Source organism: Mastomys coucha, unplaced genomic scaffold, assembly GCF_008632895.1.
Source record: "Mastomys coucha isolate ucsf_1 unplaced genomic scaffold, UCSF_Mcou_1 pScaffold6, whole genome shotgun sequence".
Lineage (NCBI taxonomy): Eukaryota > Metazoa > Chordata > Mammalia > Rodentia > Muridae > Mastomys > Mastomys coucha.
The window spans coordinates 121364629-121372642 of NW_022196912.1; positions in this window are offsets into that span (position 1 = coordinate 121364629).

Here is an 8014-nt window from a genome sequence, read left to right on the forward strand (position 1 = left end):
CAGCCCCGCCCTTCACTCACTGAGCAGCCCCTCCCTTCACTCACTGAGCAGCCCTGCCCTTCACTCACTGACCAGCCCCGCCCTTCACTCACTGACCAGCCCCTCCCTTCACTCACTGAGCAGCTCCTCCAGCCAGCTGCCAAGGTTCTTCCTTCAGTTTGTGACATAAGCCTGTCAGGTTCTAGTTACTGATGCCATCTGACCAACGTTAATGAGGCTCAGAGACACTTAGTAACTGTATGTGGAAGACTCTGGGCTGGAAACCTCTCCACTAGGGTGCTAGTGAGGATCTGGACATACCTCAGAGAGCTGAAAGATGAATGTCTTGTTTAAACATAACAGAAGTCATTTTTATTGAGACTAGCCTATATTGGTCTCCTATGGTGAATCTTCCATCAGCACTTACCAGGCAAACAAAATAATGACTAACTATGTGCTCAAGCAGTCCTGTGGCATACCCTCACACTGCATTACCGACCCAGGCTACATATCACATAGCTTTCTCTCAGTTTGCACACAGCCATGAGAGGGAAATAGAACCTTGTGTCACTCCTCAAGGAGGCTCAGGAGAATTGTCTTAGTTAGGGTTTTACTGCTGTGAACAGACACCATGACCCAGGCAACACTTATAAGGACAACATTTAATTGGAGCTGGCTTACAGGTTCAGAGGTTCAGTCCATTATCATCAAGGCAGGCACGTGGCAGCATCCAGGCAGGGATGGTAGAGGAGAAGTGGAGAGTTCATCTTGTTCTAAAGGTGAACAGGAGAAGACTGGCTTCCAGGCAGCTAGGATGAGGGTCTTAAAGCCTATGCCCATAGTGACACACCTCCTCTAATGAAGCCACACCTCCTAATAGTGGCATTCCCTGGGCCAAGCATATTCAAACCATCACAAGAATCAAGTCAGATGGGAAGCCTCAGAAAAGGCAGCTGCTACCAAGGCTGATGATGTGACTTCCATCTCTAGGACAGACCCAGTCGGGGTTGAGAACTGGCTGCATGCAGCATGTTGTCCTCTGACCTTCACAAGCAGGCTGTGGCATAAATATGCACAGGTTCACACACACAAGTAAATACATGTAATCTTAAATTGTTAATAAGAAAGGACCATGTCACAATTCAGTAGATCCAAAGACACTGGAAGCTGGCCTTCCATCTCCAGATGGCCTTTCATCCACCAGGCTGCTCACATCCCCATAAGTTTCATCTAAAGCTTCCACAGAGATTCATCTTCAGAGTTCAAGAGACAAAAAGCCAGAGATGGTGGTGGCCATGGGACTGTGCTACTACATAACCCTGGGAGGGACTGGAGCCTACTTCTTAAGGTATGGAGGATACCTTAAGTTTCCAGAAACCCCCGACTCCAACTCTGCTCCTCCTTTGACTGTACTTATCAACTCCATCTCTGCATGCTGCCATCTCTTCATGTGTGTCTCTATCTCTTATCTTGTAAAGATCCTGTCCTATTAAACTAGGGCCTACCCTAATTCAGTGTGAACCCTGTATTGGTTCCACCTTCAAGAAACCTAACTCCAAATTAGGTCACCTTCTACTGTGTTAGGACTTGATGTTCTATATCTGAGGACACATCTCAGCCCACACTGCACAACATGGCAACTTTTCTCTCTACTTCACACCCAGGTCAGACTCCTTGTCATTCATCTCAATGAGAAGCCATTACCCAGCTGAGATTTGCCAAGGGTTCGCAGATAACAAGAGAGGAACCTGATTCCCAAGGCTCTCACAATATTGGGGCTGAAGTCTAAACCAGGAATGAAGTGCTTCCCGCTCTGGTACAACAATATTTAGATCTCCATATTATTATTATTATTATCACTATCATTATCATTATCAGTATTATTTTATTATTATTATTATTCCAGCTCTTATTGAGTGTCTCCTTCCAAATTCAGAAGTATTAGTTGTAAACAGAATTGGCCATGAGGATACCTTTGCTAAACCTGTCTGCAGAAGCTTCCATCTTTAAAACAAAACCAAGGAAGTATCTATTTATGAGCTAGTAACAATAAATAATGCATGTTTCTGTGTCTACAACTTCTATGTTCCTAACAAAAAGTAAGCCTTGTACTGTGGAGTGTCATTCATTGCTGATGGTACCATTTCCTTTGTTTAGGCTGTTATTTGTTGAAAGCAAATGCCCTGCTGTAAGAATGGAGGGAAGCCTCTACTTTTACCCCCATCGTGTCTGCTTATGTATCTAGCATTGATCAGATTATATTTTTAAAAAAACTCAAAATGTCCATGGCCCAAATAATATTAATATTCAGAAATAAGTGTGAGTATCAAGTTACTCAAAATCTACAAGATGCAGGCAGGAGTCTGCGTTCCCAAAATAAATTACTCCTAAAATGCAATGTCTCGATGAAATAGTCAAGTTCAAACCAATTTTGCATTGCCAATTTTAAATACAGACACAAACTCACACCATGGCTTTGCCCGCCATATCTGAAAGTGAGCAGGCGCATTGAATCAATCAGCTCACATTGGCAAGGAGAAAAATAATCCCCCCGTCAGAGTGAATTACACAAATCCATAAATAAAGCCCAGAGTTATGGAACTCTCAGCCCTACGGGGAGGTTTGCACATGGGCATCTCAAGACTCAACATGCCCCCCAGCTTAGAGATGGAAGGATCCTGTTTTAATAGACAAATATGTGGGAACTTGACTTATACCCAAACCTAGCCCCCAAGTTGTATCCAAACATCTGTAGTTTTTAAACAGGGTTACACTTGGGATCAGGAAATTTAGAGCAGAACACTGAAGGAGGAATTGATTTTGGTTATTGTTGTTATTGTAATCAGGAATCATTGTGCTTTGGAAGAAGAGAAAATGAAGAGGCAAAAGGAGAAGGGGATGGGAGGAAGAGAGGAGGAGGAAGAGAAGAAAACATCTTCGGGTCTCTTTGTCCCCCTGTGCCTCGGGCTGCGTACAAATCTAACAGAAGCTCAAGAAGATCCCTTCCAGGAGAAATGCCTTGAATTCAGTTGCAAAGTGCTTTGAAGTCACTGGTCCTATTTTGCAAACAGAGAAACGAGAGGCGAGAGAAACTTGCCAAGCAAGACGTCAGGTGCCAGTCACATTAGGTACCATCACCTTATGTTTGGACTTTTTCCTTCTGGAATGTTCCGTGCCTTTGAATCCCAATAGCTCATTTCTTCAGTAACTGCCTTTTCTACCATGTTTAACACACTGGAGGTGCAGGCAGCTTCAGCCTGCTCATCCCAGGACACCTTAGCCAGTCCTGGCCAAATGAACCATCTCAGTGTTTGATCCACAATCTCCACTCCAGGTTACGCAAGTCACTCACTCCGCCACAGCCACCCAAATAGTCGTGTGTAAATATAAACAGAGTTTGATAAACTTGCATAGTAAGGTGGCTTTCACAGAGCCAGAACAAGTCATACTCAATGGATGCCCACACAGAGTCACCTCCCAGAGACACCTCTCTCTTACAATGTCCTTGCAGGAGCCAGAGGACACAAGCAGCCATTCCTCCAAGTCCCCCAGTTCCATCTAGAGACACAGGAAATGTAAGATGCATGGACTGCTGTTGAGAACACATGCCTGATACACCAACACTCTCACCAGCATCCCCAACGGCACATGGGGACCTTTGTGTCAGCACATTATGGGCAGGCAGTAGTGTTAATCTTAGCTTTGTCGTAGTTCAGTGTGCATGGGTCCATCCTTTATCAAAATGTCCTGGTGTGGAACACAATGCTCCACTATTTGTTTGTTTGTTTGTTTTCTTACTTTATGGGTTATTTTCTCTTCTTTATTTTATCTTCTGTAATTTCACCTAATTTTCTTCTTATGTCCCTGCTTTTTCATTGAATTTAATGGTCTTCTAGTTTCCAGCCCAGGATTATTCAAAGCCTCATTTTCTATTCATTAACCTAACATTTTAGTTTGGGGTTTGTTTGCTTATCTTTCTATCTATCTATCTATCTATCTATCTATCTATCTATCTATCTATCTATCTATTTATCTATCTATCTAGTAATTTTGTCTAGCTCAGACTGCCCTCTAACTTATTAAATAGACATTTCTGACCTTAAACTCCTTATTTTCCTGTCTACACATCCTCAATGCTGTAAGATGGAGCAGCGAAGGTTTGGGCATCCGTGGGCATCTTGAACGTGGTGAGAGAGGAAGAAAGGGATCATGGGAAGTATGAAACAGCTGTCTTTCCAGGCCCCTCCCTGGACCACCTCCATGTAACCCCTACATCCTCCAACATTCCAGGGCAAGTCAACAACCAGTCCCAGGTTATCATCATAAATAGACTATGCCCAGGATGCCAGCCTGGCTGAGGTTTGCCTACCAATCATGAATACCAGCCTAGTCCTGTCCTGTTCTTGCCTCAATCACATCTCACTGAACCTACAGCTTACAGATTTGGCTAAATCAACTGGTCAATGAGCTCCGTCCTTCCTCTCTGTCCCTCCCCAGCACTGGGGCTGACAGCCACCTGCCACTGGGCCTGGCTCTTCACATACATGCTGGAGATTCCACTTGGGTCCTCAGGCTGGAAAGACAAGCACTCCAATGGTTACACGGTGTCTCCAGCTCTTTGGCAGGTGATTGTATCACTAAGATTAATGCAGTGAGATAAGATAATAAACACCCACAAGGGGAAACACAGCATCCCTTCCCTTGGCAGTTCCTGGCTGCTGGGAAGGCAAAAGGAACAGATACGAACTTTTCAAGCAAAACACATTTTTAAAGCTAAATATTGGAAAATAAATAAATAAATAAATAAACAAACAAACATACTTCTGGAAGACGCTAGCTTTTCTCAAAATAGCTACCAGCAGCTGCTTGGTAGTCTTCAGGTACATTAAAAAGAAGAAAGGAAAGATTAAAAACAGAAGGGACAGGGTGGGGAGCCTTCAGATCCTCAGAAATTCTTACTTTACCTCTCTCTCTAGATTATAACTTCCCTACTTTCATGAGAGATTTTTAACTTTTTAATTGTCTTTTTTCCTGAAAGCCTCTCAAATATATTATAGGTCAAGAATGCCAGATAACCCTAACACACACACACACACACACACACACACACACACACACACCAATGAACACCAAATGGAGAAGTAGACAAATCTACTCAGAGAGGCCAGGGAAGCGAAGAGCACACTGGCTATGCTAGCACACATTGTTCTTTAATTAACAAGTCAGCTTCCTCCTCAAACCCTTTCTAAGCAATGGAAACTTCAGTTTCTTTGGGCAAATTTCATCCTAAGTAGACCCATCTCTTTGAGCCTTCTGGTGCCTAAAACTGATAATGATGTTTGGGAAGTAGGAGCCAATGTTTCAAGATGGTTCAAAGTTAGGTCATTGGCCACCATGGCAGTCTCTGTACCTGCCAGGGTTCTTTTCAGAACTGCACTTTCTTATCATTCTCAAATGAGTATTTGATAACCACAAGCCTCTGAGTCTTAAGGTACCCTAAGCATTCTCTCTCCCAGTTCATTGGGGAGGTCAGCTCTAAGGGCGGCACAGTGACAGCGACAGTGTATGGGGCGCATCCCAAGCCTCTAGCTAGCTCCCTCCTGTGAGAAAACATGATGAGCAGTTTATCTCATAGTTGCACTACCTCCTGTCACTTTGGCATTAAAATGGCAGCTGCCATTGTCATGTGACTCTGGCTGTGTCTATCAGAGCATCCTCAGAGACATGTCACATGATATAACATAGTGATGGTCTTTAAAAAAGAACATTTATTTAATTAGAGATAAGGTCTCACTAAGTTGCTCTTGCTGAACCAGAAGTCATGGAGATAGATCCAAGTACTGGATTCCAAGTACTGGGACTACAGGAATGCAACACTACACCCATCTGTATGTTTACTTATCGGTGTGTATGTGTGTCAGTGTTTGTACATACACATATGTGCAAGAGACCTCAGAGTCCCATGTGTTCATTTCTCTCTGTCCTTGGTTATGGATACACTAGGACTAGAAGTGGAAGCTGCTTCAGGCTCCCTGGAGCTGGAATCACAGGTGATATTAGGCCTTTCGACATTGATGCTTGGGATTGAGCTCTAGTAACCAGGAGGAGCAGCCAGCACTCTTAACCATCTCCCTAGGCCCCAAACACATTATTTAAGGGAAACAGTACATGCTTATAATTCCAGCACTTGGGAGGTAAACGGGGAAGGATCACAAGTTCAAAGGCTGTCTCGGCCACCTTAGCAGCAAACCCTCTACCAACTGAGCTACAGCCCAAGGCCACCTTAGCGGCAAGCCCTCTATCAACTGAGCTACAACCTTGGCTTTGCTTTGTTGTATTTTTTAAAAAACCAAGGTCTGAAACAAATGCTGAAATGACAGGCCTGTATCAATGTCCAGGTCTGTTTTTATTTTTAATTCATAACCTCTTAGTCTAGGTGGCTTCATTTTATTGGTAGTTAATATACTAACTTACCCATCAGATGGAGCAAAGCCTTGTGCTGGCTCCTTGTTGCCATGTGACCAAATATCTGTGTCTGTGGCCTGTGCCCTGTTTCATCTCTTCCCCCAGCCCCCATGTTCTTTTCTATACCCTGCACACTTGTCTGTGCCATCGGTCTTGTCCTTGCACCAGGGCTTCTCCATCTACTCTTTGAAGCACCTGGAGTCAATTGTCTCCACTGTGTTGCAAGGGTGATCCAGCAGCACACTATTTTCTGCATTTCCTCTCTCCAGAGGTGTCTTCCCATTCTGGTCTCCAAGTCTATTATTCAAGGGCTATCTAGTTTGCCACAGTGTTACCTTGTTCTGACTTCACATCTGTTACTGGGGTGAAACACTCTGAGCAAAAGCAACATGGAGGAGAGAAGGATTTAATTGGTTTGTACTTCTAGTTCTAGCACAGCTACAATGAGGGGCATGGAAAAATGGACACATAGATACTACTTGTTAGCTGTGTCATAGACTCTTGCTTAGCTAGCTTTCTTACACAGTCTAGGATCACTGCCCAAGGAATGACGCTGCCCACAGTAGACTAGGCCCTCCCAAATAAATTAACAATCCAGACAATCTTCCATAGATGTGCCACAAGACAATCTGATGTGGCTAATCCCCCACTTGAGACTTCCTTCTGAGAAGACTCTAAGCTGTGTCAAATTGACAGTTAATGCCATCTAAATCACACTCTGCAGCCAGCATCTCCTCACTTCTGCTCTTGTTTGGAAGAGAGAGATACCTTCATTGTTTCCATTGAATAAGAATTCTAGGAAGCCGTTCTCTCTCATATCCCTCATCCCAACCCACACAGAGCAGGATGGGAGCTGGCTTTCACTGATGGCAAACATTTGTCAGCTTAGTGACCCAATGCCCAGTTCTATTTAGCCACAAGTTCCATAGAGGAGGTGCTATTTGAAGGAATGGGGTCCTGGTTTGTCCAGAACTCAGCCAGAAATATAATGAGGATCTAGCTAGCAAAGACAAAGTGACAGGACAGAGAATACAAAGGGACACAAAGGCCAGCACCATGCAGAAGCTGAATTCATTCAGTCTTGCTCCTTGGAAGCCCCCAGCTCCCATGGAAAAGCAAAGAGTCCCAAGTCCAAGTTGCCATCAAACCCTATATGTAACTCTTTAATGTCCTGTCTCTCCTGTGGTATAGACATTCCTGACATCTGCTCTGTGACAGGATCAAAGCTCCTGTTCTTCTCCACAACCCACATCAAGACAGTAGCTCCCAGTTACTAGCAGCCATTCAGCTGCCTCCTCATACCCAGAGTGCTCCACCTACCAGTTGCCCAGTCCTCTCTCCACTCACTATGGTGATGTGAATCCTTGGGCTTGTCATCTTCCTGTGTCTTCCCTTCACTTTCCTCTTTCCTGTCCATGACTGTTAATACATAAAAGCTGCCTGTCTTTGCTCCTCTGCTTCTATACCGTTGGGGAGTGGAGTGATGGGAGGAGACCCTGCTTTCATAGAAGCAGCGTTTTAGCAAGGAAAGGAAGAAAGATGTGGTTAAAAAAAAAAAGAGTCTGAGATG